Source organism: Chiloscyllium plagiosum, unplaced genomic scaffold (genome assembly GCF_037043375.1).
Source record: "Chiloscyllium plagiosum isolate Xiang-an unplaced genomic scaffold, Cpla_swu_hap1 HiC_scaffold_50, whole genome shotgun sequence".
Lineage (NCBI taxonomy): Eukaryota > Metazoa > Chordata > Chondrichthyes > Orectolobiformes > Hemiscylliidae > Chiloscyllium > Chiloscyllium plagiosum.
In genome coordinates this window covers 14,241,870-14,257,725 of record NW_028270188.1, presented here as the reverse complement: position 1 = coordinate 14,257,725, position 15,856 = coordinate 14,241,870, and the positions used below count along the sequence as shown (strand labels likewise).

Genomic DNA, 15,856 nt, shown 5'->3' with positions numbered 1-15,856 from the left:
TGGCCTCAAATTTTGTCAGGTCTGACAGCTTTACCAATTTCACGTGCATTCAACAATTTCTTGATATTACCTTGAGTGAATTGAAGTGTATGCAAATTGTCATCCTGTGATGTAACTGCCGAGAACATTGTCCAGAAAGAATAATTATTATAAGTGTTACCTCAGGATTTCTGTTGACCTCCCTTTTGTAAACCTTTCTAACTTTTAGCAATAGCATCAGACATTTATAATGTTACAATATCTTCGATGCTGTTTTTTATTTCCGAGATGGAAATTCTTTAGTCCAGTTTCTCTTCTGAGACTGATTACTTATTCTGAGCACTTTAGTAAGCTTTTTTAACCACCCTCATCACAGTTAGTGTTCAGTCAGTGTTGTTGGCCAGATAAGAAAAAGTGTGACTATTGTTTCTTCCGAGTGCATGAAGAAACCAGATAGACGTTTACAACAATCCAGATCATCTCATGGCCACCAATGGAGCAGCTTTTGTCTCGACGGTGCACTCAAGTTCTCTTCCTCATTGTTCTGAATTGTTCTGTTACAATTTAGTGCGAACAATTATTCATTAATATAGGAGAAGCCCGCATTTGTTTTCATATAGATTTTGGCCAAAAAAATACTTACACAGTCGCATCAGTTAACAAAATCCTCACCAAATAACAAATTAAAAAGAGGATACGTTTGCATATCTTCAATAATTCAATCCTTCCTTCTCTCAATTAATTTAATAATTACAGTAAAGGGGAATTTCAATATATTCACAAAATTCGTTCTGAATTTAGTTTGTGTTACTGCATAAATGCCAGTGTTCGTACAACAACTCAGAAGCTGAAGCATCAGTCCCATCTCAAGCACGAACGCCTGTAATGATATGGCATAATACCCCAAGGAAGACATGCGATGCCAAATTGAATACAACATTAACGTTGACCATAAGGTAATGAAATTAGCTGAGATAAGGAAGAGTAAAATTATGGATTTTCTACGACTCTCCATCTCTGGATCGTTGCCACTACGAGAAGCGTGAAGTCTCCTACGAGCTCTGCTTGTCAATAAAATCTTTCTCACAGTTATTATATTGAACAACAGAATCAAGATGAAAGGGAAACATGGTGTTAGAATATGATGTAGAAACTCAATTGCCACCCAGAACATAGAATCTAAAACATTTTCTCTCATGAAACAGAACCAGGGTAAGTTGAACTGCAAATAATTACCTGACAACATGAAATACCAAAAAATATTCTTTATGCAGCTCAAAGCTGTTACAGTTCCCACAACCATCGTAGCTGTTCTTTCCGTGCAGTATTTACTTTTCAGTTTCGGGCAGCAAATGGCAACAAGTCGATCAAAGGTGAAAGTGACGGTGTACCATACGGAACAGTCAGTGATTGCATAAAGTAGGACAGCATGGATATTACACACAGGGATAAAAATCAAGAAATGAAACTCTTGTCGGTAAACAATTGGAATGTGTCTGAGTATGAGATCGAAGATAATAACCAGTAAGTCTGCAATTGCCATAGACACCAGGTAGAGCGTGACACATTTGGATAGATCACACTTCCCGCGGGACAGAATCACAATTGTCACTGCGTTCACTGTGAGACAGAATACAAGGACATGCATGAATGTTATCTAGGAATCTGGGAAAAAAACAACAAGAGTAAATAACAAAGAACACCACAGTTCCGCATCAGGATCTTCAGCCTTCCAAACCTACACTGCCATATTTTGCCTTTTCATTCTAAAATTGCTTCAGTTTGAGGACTCATAACTCTCTTTTCCCTTCCCATTCATATCTTCGTCCGTCTGCTTTTTGAGTGGTGCGATTGTGTCTGCTTCAAGCACTTCGTCTCGCAACGTTTTCTCAGCAGTCATCACTCTTTGTGTGAAGGTATTGCCTTCTGCATCGCGTCTGAACTTCCCATCTTGCATCTTGAAACTGCGTAATTCACCCTCTACACAGGGTGCTTCATATTTTCCACTCTGCCAATGCCATTCACTAACTTATGAACTTCTATGCTGCAGCACTCAATCTGCTGCAATCCAGTGAAAACAAATCCAGTCTAGCCAAACTTTCTTAATAGCTTAAAATGCCCCATGCCCGGCAACACCCTCGTTATTAATTTCTACACACTCTTCAAAGCATCCTCGGCATGTGCCAGAACTTTACGCAATAGATTAGGTATGTCAAAACATAGATAAAATAACCTTTGCCTTTACTGAGTGCCATGGACAATTGGGTGTGGTAGGAGTGAAGCATATGCAAAATGCGAAGAGTGTGAGAAACTAATGTAATTGCATGTATTTTTCTACGGATATATGGTGCATGCACAGAGGAGAATAAGCAAAAGTGCATGGTTCAACTTCTAGCAGAGCAGATTGAGAAGATAATTAATTTAGTTTGATTAAGGGTTTCATGAAAACAAAGCTGTTTCTATCGATGCCGTGTCATTAACCATGTGACAGCTCTGCAACACAATTGATAAAAGAGGACGGACTGGCTGTACGAATATCTATTAACAAGTGATATCCAATGGAATGCGTACTTACATTATGAGGAAAGATTGTCCTAATAAAGGTTTTCAGATACTGCAGGGAAGAATTCCAATCTTGGAAGAGTCAGTAATTAGATAAGAAAATAGAGTTGATGAAGAAACAGCATAATAACAGGAATTCGGATGATCTAGACTGGGAAATAGACCCGAAAATGTCTACACAGGTATGCAGAAATGAAGTGGATTTTAATGTGTTATTCACGCCAAGACGAAACTCACCATGTACATGCTGAAACGTAGGAAGGGAGAGGTTGGTTACTCTGGACTATCTGGTTGTGTGCTTAATTGAAAATGGATGTCTCTGGGTATTTTAGATAACAAAAATCTATGTTTCTAAGGCCTTAGCAACATTTCTAAAAGAACAAACACGATTTGTGTGTGACGATTCGAATCACATCTGGAATGCAGTGCTTTCAGCTTGTCTTGACATAAAATAAAAGCTAAGATCTTGGTTATTTGAATGGCATGTTTTGAAAGAGGCTAGTTTCCTCCATGATTGGGGTTTACCTAAAATCCACCATTTCAAAGAAGACTCTTAATTGGCATTGTTCATAATCGAATACTTGTCAATCTATCCAGAATGTAACTAGCCGCATTCCGTTATTGCTGTTTCAAGATCTCTGTTGGCAATTCTGGTATCATTAGGTTAAAGATAATATGAAAAAGTGGAACGCCACTTCTATAACAGTTGCTCCAGGAAGCACTACAAGTTGCAGAGCACAAGAAAGCTTCATCAGACTCTATGTTGCGGGTAATGTTTTCTTTTATTCTGTTTAACAATGCTTAAGTGGTGTGACGTTGAGTTTAGTTCCTGCAACCACTCTCTGTTAACATGGCGGTTTGTTTGAGTCACGATGAAGAGCCAACACTACTGGGAGAACCAAAGGATATCCAATGCAGTTTCTCCATGCTTTCAAAATCCCCAAAATTAAGTGGCATATGCAACGTGAGAAAGACTTGCACGATGTGATGTTTTTAAAATGTGCCCCAGGCGATTTTTTAAATATAAGGGAGCATGCAGGTGCTGCTGCAAGGGAATGGAATGTGCTGCTTTAAGTTTAACAAACAATGGTAGGCAAATCTTAGATATGGAAAGAAAGAAAAAGAACAAATAAAATTTACAACCCACGTACAGGCCTTTTTGACAACCAAGCCTGAGCCGTTTCCAAATTTACTATCTGTACCCGAAATACTAAGCATCTGTATCCCTTTGCTACCCACCGACTCATGCATCTGTCCAGATGGATCTAAAATGAATCTACCGAGCCTGCCTCTACCACCTCTGCTGGCAACGCGTTCCACATGACCACGACCTCCTTTGTGAAGTATCCCCCTTAAACTTTCCACCTCTGACCTTGAAACCGTGACCTCTCCTTATTGAATCCTTCATCATGGGAAAAAGCTTGTCCCTATTCACCTGTCGATATCCTTCATGACTTTTTAAAACTCACTCAGGTACCCCCTCAATCTCCTATTTTCCTCATGAAAACAAACCTAACCTACTCAACATCTCTTCATAGCTAGTACATTCCGTACCAGACAACGTCTTCGTCAACATTCTCTGTGCTTTCACAAAAGCGTCCATACCCTTTGGGAATGTGGCGACCAGAACTGTGCACAGTATTCTGAATGCGGCCGAACCAATGACTTGTACAATTTTAACATGATTTGCCAGCTGTTATACGCAATACTGCATCCAGTGAAGGGAAGCATACCATATGCGTTCGTGACCTCTCTATTCACCTGTGCAGCAACCTACAGGTTGGATGGACCTGCACTCTCACATCTCTCTGCCCATCCACGTTTCCCAAAGTTTTCAATTCATTGTATAATTCGTCTCGAATTAATTTTGCCTAAATGTATCACCTCACATTTGTCTGCATTGAAATCCATCTGCCACTTTTCTGCCCAACTCTCCAGTCTATCTATATCCTCCTGTATTCATTGACAGTCCCTGATGCTTTCTGCTACTCCAGAAAACTTTTCTGACATCTACAAACTTGCTGATCATACAAATGGTGCACTCTTCCAGATCATTTACGTACATCACAAGCAACAATGGCTCCAACACTGACCCCTGTGGAATACCACTGGTCAACTTTCTCCATTTCGAGAAACACCCTTCAACTACTACTCTCTGTCTCCTGTTGCTCAACCAGTTCTTTATCCGCCCAGGTAGAACACCCTGCACACCATGTGACTTCACTTTCTCCATTAGTCTACCATGGGGAACCTTATCAAACGCCTATTAAAGTTCATGTATATGACATCAACAGTTCCTCCTTCATCTATCAACTTGGTCACTTCCTCAAATAACTCTATTAACTTAGTAAGGCACGTTCTCCCCCGCACAAAAAACATGTTGCCGATCGCTGATAAGCACAATCGTTTCTAAATATATATACATTCTGTCCAGCAGTACCCTCTTCAGCAACTGTCCCACCACCGAAGTCAGGCTTACTGCTCTGTAGTTTCTCGGAAAATCCCTACTATCCCTCTTGTATGTTGGGGCAAAATGAGCAACCTCCAGTCCTATTGCACTTCTCCTGTGATTAAGGATGCTACAAAGATATCTGTCAGTGACCCAGCTATTTTCTCTCTCGCCTCCCTCAGCAACGTGGGAGAGATCGCATCCGGTCCTCGCGTTTTGTGCACCTTAATAACGTCTATCCTACCCAACACACCTTCCCTACTTGTGACATCGTGATCCAGAATAATCAAACATCTTTCTCTAATCTCAAGATTCATCATGTTCCTCTCCTCAGTGAACTTTAATGCAAAGTAATCAATCAGAATCTCACCCATTCTCTCAGTTTCGACACACAGCTTTCCTTCATTATCCTTTACTGGGCCAATCTTTTCTCTTTTTACCCGTTTGCTTCGTATGTAAGAATGAAATGTTTTGGGATTCTCCTTAATTCTGCTCGCTAAAAGTACTCGTTTTAGCCCACTTTATTCCTCCTTTAAGACTTGTCCTACTCTTCCGAAATTCCTCCAAGGCCAATTCTGTTCATTACTGCCTAGATCTTATATACGCTTCTCTTTTCCTCTTGACTGGCCGTACAATTTCTCCTATTATTCACGGTTCACGAATGTTGCCCTTCCTATACTTTGCCTTCAACGGGCCTTGACTCTCCTCCACTATCTTTAACCTATCTTTGAAAGCTTCCGACATATCAAAGGTGGATTTCCCTTCAAATAGCTGTGACCAATCCACATTTTCGAGCTCCTGCCTAACTTTGATATAATTGTCCATGGCCCAGTTTAGTACTATTCCCTTAGGAGAAAGTGAAGTCTGCAGATGCTGGAGATCAGAGATGGAAATGTGTTGCTGGAAAAGCGCAGCAGGTCAGGCAGCATCTAGGGAACAGGAGAATCGACGTTTCGGGCATTAGCCCTTCTTCAGGAATGAGGAAAGTTGGTCCAGCAGACTAAGATAAAAGATAGGGAGGAGGGGCGTCGGAAATGTGATAGGTGGAAAGAGGTCAAGGTGAGGGTGATAGGTCAGACTGGGGTGGGGGCGGAGAGGTCGGGAAGAAGATTGCAGGTTAGGAAGGCGGGGTTGAATTTGATGGATTTGACTGAGACAGGCTGGCAGGAGGGGAAATGAGGAAACTGGTGAAATCCGAGTTCATCCCTTGTGGTTGGAGGGTTCCTAGCCGGAAGATGAGGCGTTCTTCCTCCAACCGTCGTTTCGCTGTGGTCTGACGATGGAGGAGTCCAAAGACCTGCATATCCTTGGTGGAGTGGGAGGGAGAATTGAAATGTTGAGCTACAGGGTGGTTGGGTTGGTTGGTCTGGGTGTCCCAGAGGTGTTCTCTGAAACGCTCCGCAAGTAGGCGGCCTGTCTCCCCAATATAGAGGAGGCCACATCGGGTGCAAAGGATGCAATAGATGATATGTGTGGAGGTACAGGTGAATCTGTGGCGGATATGGACGTTTCCTATGGGGCCTTGGAGGGAGGTGAGGGGGGAGGTGTGGGCGCAAGTCTTGCACCTCCTGCGGTTGCAGGGGAAGGTGCCGGGAGTGGAGGTTGGGTTGGTGGGGGGTGTGGATCTGACGAGGGAGTCACGGAGGGAGTGGTCTTTACGGAATGCTGATAGGGGAGGGGAGGGAAATATATCCTTCGTGGTGGGGTCCGTTTGGAGGTGGCGGAAATGGCGGCGGATGATGCGCTGTACATGGAGGTTAGTGGGGTGGTAGGTGAGGACCAGTGGGGTTCTGTCCTGGTGGCGGTTGGAGGGGCGTGGTTCAAGGGCGGAGAATCGGGAAGTGGAAGAGATGCGGTGGAGGGCATCGTCGACCACGTCGGGGGGGAAATTGCGGTCCTTGAAGAAGGAGGCCATCTGGGATGTGCGTTTTTGGAACTGGTCCTCCTGGGAGCAGATGCGGCGGAGTCGAAGGAATTGGGAGAATGGGATGGTGTTTTTCCAGGGGGCAGGATGGGAGGAGGTGTAGTCCAGGTAGCTGTGGGAGTCAGTTGGTTTGTCGTAGATGTCCGTGTTGATTCGGTCGCCTGAGATAGAAATAGAAAGGTCGAGGAAGGGGAGGGAGGAATCTGAGACTGTCCAGGTGGATTTGAGGTCGGGTTGGAAGGTGTTAGTGAAGTGGATGAACCCCGGCCCTTCGCCTATCGCCATCGCCACGCCCGACACCGCCCCCACGCCGATCTCCGTCCCCGCCCCCAGACTTAACCCCGCCCCCACACTCAGCTCCAGCCCCACACCAGGTCCTAGCTCCCAGCCCTGCCGTGTTTTCAAAATCCCTCTAGACCTACCCCTCTCTGAGGATGAAAGATCAGTCCTCAGCAGAGGCCTCACCTTCATGCCCCTATGCTCCCGGATTGATGAATTCAACACGCGGCGTGATATCGAGCAATTCTTCCGCCGCCTTCGCCTCCGCGCCTACTTCTTTAACCAAGACTCCTGCCCACCCTCTGACGACCGCTTCTCCCGCCTCCAACACACCCCATCCACCTGGACACCCCGTGCTGGCCTCCTACCTGCCCTCGACCTCTGCATAGCCAACTGCAGATATACCTGGACAGTCTCAGATTCCTCCCTCCTGGACTACACCTCCTCCCATCCTGCCCCCTGGAAAAACACCATCCCATCCCAGATGGCCTCCTTCTTCAAGGACCGCAATTACCCCCCCCCCCCGACGTGGTCGACGATGCCCTCCACCGCATCTCTTCCACTTCCCGATCCTCCGCCCTTGAACCCCGCCACTCCAACCGCCACCAGGACAGAACCCCACTGGTCCTCACCTACCACCCCACTAACCTCCATGTACAGCGCATCATCCGCCGCCATTTCCGCCACCTCCAAACGGACCCCACCACGAAGGATATATTTCCCTCCCCTCCCCTATCAGCATTCCGTAAAGACCACTCCCTCCGTGACTCCCTCGTCAGATCCACACCCCCCACCAACCCAACCTCCACTCCAGGCACCTTCCCCTGCAACCGCAGGAGGTGCAAGACTTGCGCCCACACCTCCCCCCTCACCTCCCTCCAAGGCCCCAAAGGAAACGTCCATATCCGCCACAGATTCACCTGTACCTCCACACATATCATCTATTGTATCCTTTGCACCCGATGTGGCCTCCTCTATATTGGGGAGACAGGCCGCCTACTTGCTGAGCGTTTCAGAGAACACCTCTGGGACACCCGGACCAACCAACCCAACCACCCTGTAGTTCAACATTTCAATTCCCCCTCCCACTCCACCAAGGATATGCAGGTCTTTGGACTCCTCCATCGTCAGACCACAGCGAAACGACGGTTGGAGGAAGAACGCCTCATCTTCCGGCTAGGAACCCTCCAACCACAAGGGATGAACTCGGATTTCACCAGTTTCCTAATTTCCCCTCCCCCCAGCCTGTCTCAGTCAAATCCATCAAATTCAGCACCGCCTTCCTAACCTGCAATCTTCTTCCCGACCTCTCCGCCCCCACCCCAGTCTGACCTATCACCCTCACCTTGACCTCTTTCCACCTATCACATTTCCGACGCCCCTCCCCCAAGTCCCTCCTCCCTATCTTTTATCTTAGCCTGCTGGACCAACTTTCCTCATTCCTGAAGAAGGGCTAATGCCCGAAACGTCGATTCTCCTGTTCCCTAGATGCTGCCTCACCTGCTGCGCTTTTCCAGCAACACATTTCCATCTACTATTCCCTTAGGTACGCTGTCTTCTTTATTAATGAGTATTTAAAAACTTTAAGAATTGTGGTCACTTTTCCAAAAGAAATCCCCCACCGCAACTTTTACTACATGTTCTGGCTTGTTCCCCAGTACCACATCCAATGTGGACGCTTCCCTCGTCAGACCATTGACATGCTACTCTAGAAAACTCTCCTGGGCGCATTTACAAATTCTACCCCAAATAGTCCTCTGACTCTACATGTATCCCAGTCAATGTTCGGAAAATTTAAATTTCCCACGGAGGATGAGTTTGTTTGTTGTTACTATCATGCATTTATATTTAAGGCATTAATGGGTAAACACAACCGTGGATTGGCAAATTAAACACTCTGGTTAAGGGAAGATTGATTTTGCACCATTGCTTCTGCATGAACTCTTCCAAATCCGAAGTATCGGAGCTTCTCGTTGAAGCATCCCTGATAATTTTATAACATGTTCAGCCGTGCTTAGAGGATCAAAGACTCAAGACAAATGAAAGCTAACATGACTGTGATGCTTTTGCCTCATAGAGAATTGACGATCACAAAATACAGAGGAGCAATACTTCAAAACATTGTTTTGAATGATGATTGAAATTACAGTGTCTCGCATTTTATGACCACCCATAGAGACATTTGCTTCCCATTTTCTTCAAGAAGATAATTTACATTAGAATGGTACACATTTGTCCTCACACAACTTCGTCGATACAGATTGGTGTGCGAATTGTTAGAATAGAAGTAAAGTTGCAGAATGAGGTGGAAATGTGTTAATAATACTTATCTACCCGTAGGACCTTTTTATCTAGGATTCTCATCCAATTAGAAGTGTTACAGTTATGCCATTTGACTTTCCAACTTCTTCCGAAATGTGCAGCATTTTTTGTAAGTTTAACAGTGCTAACAAATAAACAGAGTACAAAAGTCTAACTTCTTTGAAAATGTATGGGAATGGAAACATTGAATTGGGTGTGGCCACATCTGCGTTTGCACAAAATAATGAAAGCAGAAAATAGTTTTTTGGCCAAACGAGAACCTAATGCAGGTACGTTTGTACAGGATGTCAGTTGAACAGAATTGGAGTGAAATGGTACGAGCAGTGGGGATTTGGAAGATGTTTTCTATTTTCCCAATATGTATTTATTGTAAACGAGTCCTTCTGAGAACTGTGGAGTTTAAATTTCAGAAAGGCACACGTCGTCCCAGTTTAACTCTGGTCGCACAAAGAAGCATTGATTCAGGTGGTGAGATAGTGCAGCTAGTGTCTGAATCGAGAAATATTCTAAAGATGGAAGATATTCTTGTTCAAATTCACCCAGCGCAGCGGAACTAAGGTTCTGTTCAATGTTGAAGAGAACGATTTGATCTTACCAGCACTGAAGTAAGAAGATCAACAAAGGGGAATTTTGAGGGTTAAAAATATATGACTTGAATGCTGGCACTTACTACCAATACTACCAGACGCAAATAAAAAGATAGTTAGATAATGAGAGCACGAATACAACTAGCAGTGAATTCAAAAGTTTCAACTGTAAAAAGAATCTCTTTAGGAGCACTAATCGTATCTATAGTGCTGCACTGAAATTCAAGAATAATAATCCAGATATGTTCGTTTGTTTTATAAATATATAAAAAAAGAACAATTATCATTACTTACGTGGAACACCAACAATTGCAAGCATAGGATAGTAGAAGCATTGAAGAATATAAAGTATATATTGGATCCGCCAAGCTACTGACATCCGATTGTAAAATACAGAAAGAAAGTAAACAGTCCAGGATAAACCTCTCTTAATTGGGAAAGGATTCCAATTTTTTGATCCAAGTTTCTCAGCACTTGATGGAAAGTTCCACGCTGGTATTCGCAAAGCCTGGTGCATTGTTGTACCATACCAATCTGTTACTGTCATATTCTGATCCATTTGTTGTTAAATTTCAATGGCAGGTTTTGGATTCAAGAGGATTTGCATAAGATGTCGATGTATTGACTCTTAGCTCCTATTCTGTCGGTCTCAGTCTGTGTCTGTATCCACTTATCTCTGTTGGTGTCCAAGATCTTGGTTCCTCTGATACTGTTGGTAAAATTTATGGCAAGGATTCAGTTACGTAGATAACAATCACGCAATCCCCGCTCAGTTGATACAATTACAATCCATGGGGACGGACATTAATTAGTCACTGAACAAATAGTCATGTTATTCTGCTCAATGCAGTGCAGTCGGAAAGGAATTCATGGGAGGAGCCAATGATTCAATTACAAAAATAGCGAAGGGATGAACTTGAATATTTAAATCTACCATGTATGTGAGATGATGTTATATACCAAAGAATTATTGTAGCTATTAAACCAAATGTAGTATTTGCATAAATTGATGCAGTGTCTTGAAGTTACGTATATAGAGTCACAAAAGTGATGTGGCAAAGTGTATTTCGAAGGATTAATTACAGCAGCTGAAATCAACTGAATAAAGAGATTAGAAATGAATTTGAGATTCACTAAGAAATGAAAACATTAGCTGTGCTCAAAATACTGATCATTTCTGCAGGTTTGTGAGCCTGGGGATGAATGTGGAAATCGCGAAGGGTTAAGTGCTGGGGACAGGGATAGAGATAGGAAGTTTTATCGGGCTTGTGTGATCACGATAAGATGGAAGAAGTGAAGCTGAAAACAAGTATATCTTTCGTCGTTAAAATTTTAGGAGTGCAAAACCTCAAATTCTAAAATTAGTTTGGACATTTGAGACATTAACCAGTAAGGCAAACGAGACGTTTTTGCAACAACTCAGGAAACTTTAATATATTATAACACTATTGAGGCAGCGACCTGACAGGTGTACCACAGCTGTTGCTTTCTGGTTCAGCTTAGGACGCAGGCATAAACTAAGTTGGTTCGTCTCCATTTCCAAAACCTCGAGGATATTCCACTGCAGTTTGCAAGCAGCGTAACTTCAAACTGTCAGATAGGTATCTTAGTCAGTGAAAGCAGTTCTTTATTAATTCTTTCGAAGCCACAAACTTACAGCCTGGTGAATTGAGGCATCACATGAGGACTGACCTTGACTACGTGAGATTTATTTCTAGTTGTGCTACAGACGCATTTTCAATCTATATTTGAGTCGAAAGTGGAGACATACGCTGATAGAACCTGAATATTGACGTTCTTGAGATCGTGTCTCAGTCCTCAGTCAATTGGCAATGCTGCATTGAATCGAGCATTTACTCATTTTTGACCATTTCCTTCTGCTGGGATGAATGCTTTTAACAGTTCATTCACCTGTATGCCTCAAATGCTAAACAAAGGCAGGACATAATGATCCGTATAAAAAGTATTAAGGTCCAATACAGTAAATAACGACATATATAAAAACTTTATTTGCAGGTTGCCTCGTCTATACATATTTTATTTAGTCAATTATTCTTTATTTCATATACATTTCCAAGTCCCAGCTGCTATTACATTTTCTTCATGAGGGCTACCAAACTGGGAGTAAACCATCTGTGTCTTATTCAACCTTGAAAATGTAGACCGTGAACTGAACTCTCCCCACATACCAAATGTATCGATAAACGCGGGGTTCTTTTCTAAACCTGCTTGAAATCCCATGGCATATTCCTTTTTTCAAAGGAAGTGGTGTCACATATTGCTAGAGTTCAAAGATTTACCACCAACAATTTTATCGCTTAACACAAAATTTTCTTCTAAACTTGCTTGCAATTCATGAAACATTCCTTTCTTCAAAGAAATTGAGTCACGTATTTTTCAAAGTTTACTGGCCACTATGAGTAATACTATGACATCATCTTAATCAGTTTATATGAACTGATTACGTAATGGTAACTGAATCAAATTGATGCAAGAATGTAAGCTTCCGGAGTACAGAAAAGTTGTAAAATACCACTGCTAATAAGAAAAAAGGAAACTCTGTGAGGTTGGGCAATATCATATGGAGGATTGTGGAGTCCAAGGCAGGCGAGAGATTTATGTAAGATTGAATTGTGTCATATACTTTTAAAGAGGTTTGATTTTAGTCATATGATGTCATGGCTAATTTGATAAAGAATACAGTGCAATGTATTCATGAGTGTGGCCATCTTCTGGTGCCATCTTAAAACGCAAAAAAAAAAGTTTTGACGTGCGATATAAAGGCAGATGAATAAAAATAAAATTGTTCAACTTTACTGTCCACTTCTTGAAGTTCTCCGCTATGAGCCATGATCCTAGTGGAGAGATAGCAGTCCCTTCACCGTACCACTGCAGCTGGGATGGAAATTGCCACAGTTCGATTCCGTCCTGCCCCACCAACGCCCTCGCTGGTATGAGACCTCGCTGGACTCGCCATTGCCACCGTTGCCCTGGGTAGTGTTCAGGCCAAAATTCGAGTCTGCTACTGCCTGAGTCCGGAATAGAGTGCGAAAAGTATGCCACATGTGACAAGGTTCACGAAAGGCTGTTGCAACTAGAAAAGATTGTAAAAACCGCGAAGCATTTTAAGGCTGGAGGACGTTATCGAGTTCGGGAGTGCTGTATCTATCAGAGATGACTGTGTGGGTGGAAAAATTATCGCGGTTGACTGGGGCTCCAATCATATGGACGGTTCATATCACGGAGATATTTCTAACTGTGTGTGAACTATTTAACATCAATGTTTTTTTAAAACAATGCAATACTGTCAGCTTTGATACTTGGCGTGAATTGTATCATGGAATTCTGGGATGAAGCTTGAAGTTATCATATGCAAGAGCGGACGGAGGTGCATTAAAAACTTCAGTCGAGATGTTAAAACAAACTAAATGGGTTCTGAATTGAAGACGCTGGGTGGCAACATGAGGTCTGCAAGCTAATACATAAGTTGCAGCTTTTCACAGGCTAAATCATGAACATGTGTTTGGGAATTGGCTGCACAACACTGAAATAGTTGTAGGAAAAGCGACGAAGTCTGTAATCAAATGTCAAGGAAAGAAACCTGTGCCACTCTTGAATGCAGACAAAATGCCTTGTATTTATCCCAGTTATTTTCCCTTTGAGCACGTGGTCCTGGATATTTGGAAATGCTTCCCTCAGATCTCAACAGCCGATTCCAGTAATGTGAGCTCTTTTGATTCAACCACAGGGTGACTTCCAGCAGTCCAGATTGGCGAGTTCCCATCATGGCAGCTTTGACCCTATTGGGTGGCCCTCTTTGGAAGCCTTCTTCAGTGACGACGAACAGTTATAATCTCGGATAGTCCCATCTTGTATTGGCTGTCTCAGCCTGACGTGACGGTTTCCCACAGCCGGGGTTTCGCCCAGCATTCTCAGATCATTCTAACATGGGAGAAAGGGAGCATTGCAGTTTCTGGAAATCAGAGTCGAAGACTGTGGCGATGGAGTAGCAGAGCCAGTCAGACAGCATCCAGGGAACAGGACAATCGATGTGTTGGGCACAAGCCCTTGATGAGGAATGAGGGGCTGGAAAAGAAGACCTGAGAGATAACTGGGATGGGGTGGGACTAAGGAGAAGGTAGCTGAAAATGCAATAGGTAAATGAGGTTGGGGTCAAGATGATACCTCAAAGAGAAGGGTGGAGCGGATGGGGAGGACGAAGGTGGAAAGTAGGACAAGTGAAGAGGACGTTGCCTCGTATGGAGGGGAGGTCTTACCAGGAAAGGCTTAGGGACTTGAGGCTGTTTTCGTTGGAGAGAAGAAGGTTGAGAGGTGACTTAGTAGTGACACATAAGATAATCAGGGGTCAGATAGGGTGGACAGGGAGAACCTTTTTCCAACTTTGGTGATGGCGAGCACGAGGGGGACATAGTTTGTTTGAGAGATGATATATATAGGAAAAATGTCAGAGGTAGTTTCTTTACTCAGAGAGTAGTAAGGGTATGGAATCCTTTGCCTGCAACGGTAATAGATTCACCAACGGAAAGTGCATTTAAGTCGTCATTGGACAAACATATGGACGTACATGGTATAGTGTAGGTTAGATGGGCTTCAGATTGGTAAGATGGTCGGCGCGACATCGAGGGCCGAAGGGCCTGTACTGCGCTGCAGTGTTCTATGTTCTATTGAGGTTGGGGACCAGTTCTGCCAAGCAAATGGAAGCGTATTGGTGGGGACGACTGGAGAGGAAGAGATGGAAGTCATGGAAGCCTCCATCGGGAAGGACAGATGTGTACAGAGACAGGATGTCCATGGTGAAGATGACTTGTTGGAAACCGGCGAAATGAATGTCAAGGAGGAGGTGGAGGGCGTTGGGGTGTCTTGACTATAGGTGAGGAGATCCTGGACCGTGGGGAAAGGAAATTATCAAGGTATGTGGAGATGATTTCAGTGGGCCAGGATCATTCTGAGACAATCGGTCAAACAGGGCAAGGGAGTTTGTCAATTTTGAGGAGGCAGTGGGTAGGAGTTCCCATTGGCTGATGAGGTGGGTTTATGCTCTGAGAGTTTGGTGATGGGATGGGACGCCATGGTCAATGAGGCAAAGGATGAGATGCCTGTGAGTTGACACCTGGCTTCCAGCAGTGCAAATTTCGTTGCGCCAAACTACCATTTCAAACCCCAGTCTTCCCCTCACCCAACCCTTTGCCTGCTGTTTTCACTGTGAGTTTGGGTTTCGAGCGGAGCATGTGGACGGCTAAGCTTTGCAAAGGTGACAGATTGGATTGTGTGAGGGGTGTCGACAGATGAGGTGGTCGATTTCCCGTCGTCCATTGGAAATAAAGAGATCAAGGACTGGTAACAGGCTAGCACGAGGTTCCAAGTGGTTGGGAGATGTTGGAGGCGAGAGAAGGGATCCTCGGAAGGTGGACCAGAGTCCTGTTGGAATAAAAAGAGCAGAAGCAAAGGCATCAGAAGTATTCAATGCCATGGAATGTGTTTAATTCATTTATCCGTGTCCATAGGGTTTGAAGGTGAGACATTTGCTGAGGGGTTAATGAGGATGGTAAAAACACAGCAGGGCTGGGAGCTAGGAATTGCTGTAAAGCTGGACCTGGGGGACGCGGTTGAGACTTTAACTGGAGTTGGTGTGGAAGTGAGATCTAGGTGATTTCACCTACACAATTGACGCTCACCCCAGCGTCGGGGGTCGGAAGTGGTTCCTGTAGGATCCGCGGTGGCAGAAGAGGCGTA

General features: G+C 43.9%; 1 pseudogene; it reads right to left on the bottom strand.

Moving 5' to 3' along the window:
* Positions 1 to 697: 697 nt before the first annotated feature.
* LOC148135246 (putative G protein-coupled receptor 139) overlaps positions 698 to 15,856 on the bottom strand; it is a 32,176-nt pseudogene continuing 17,017 nt past the window's right edge.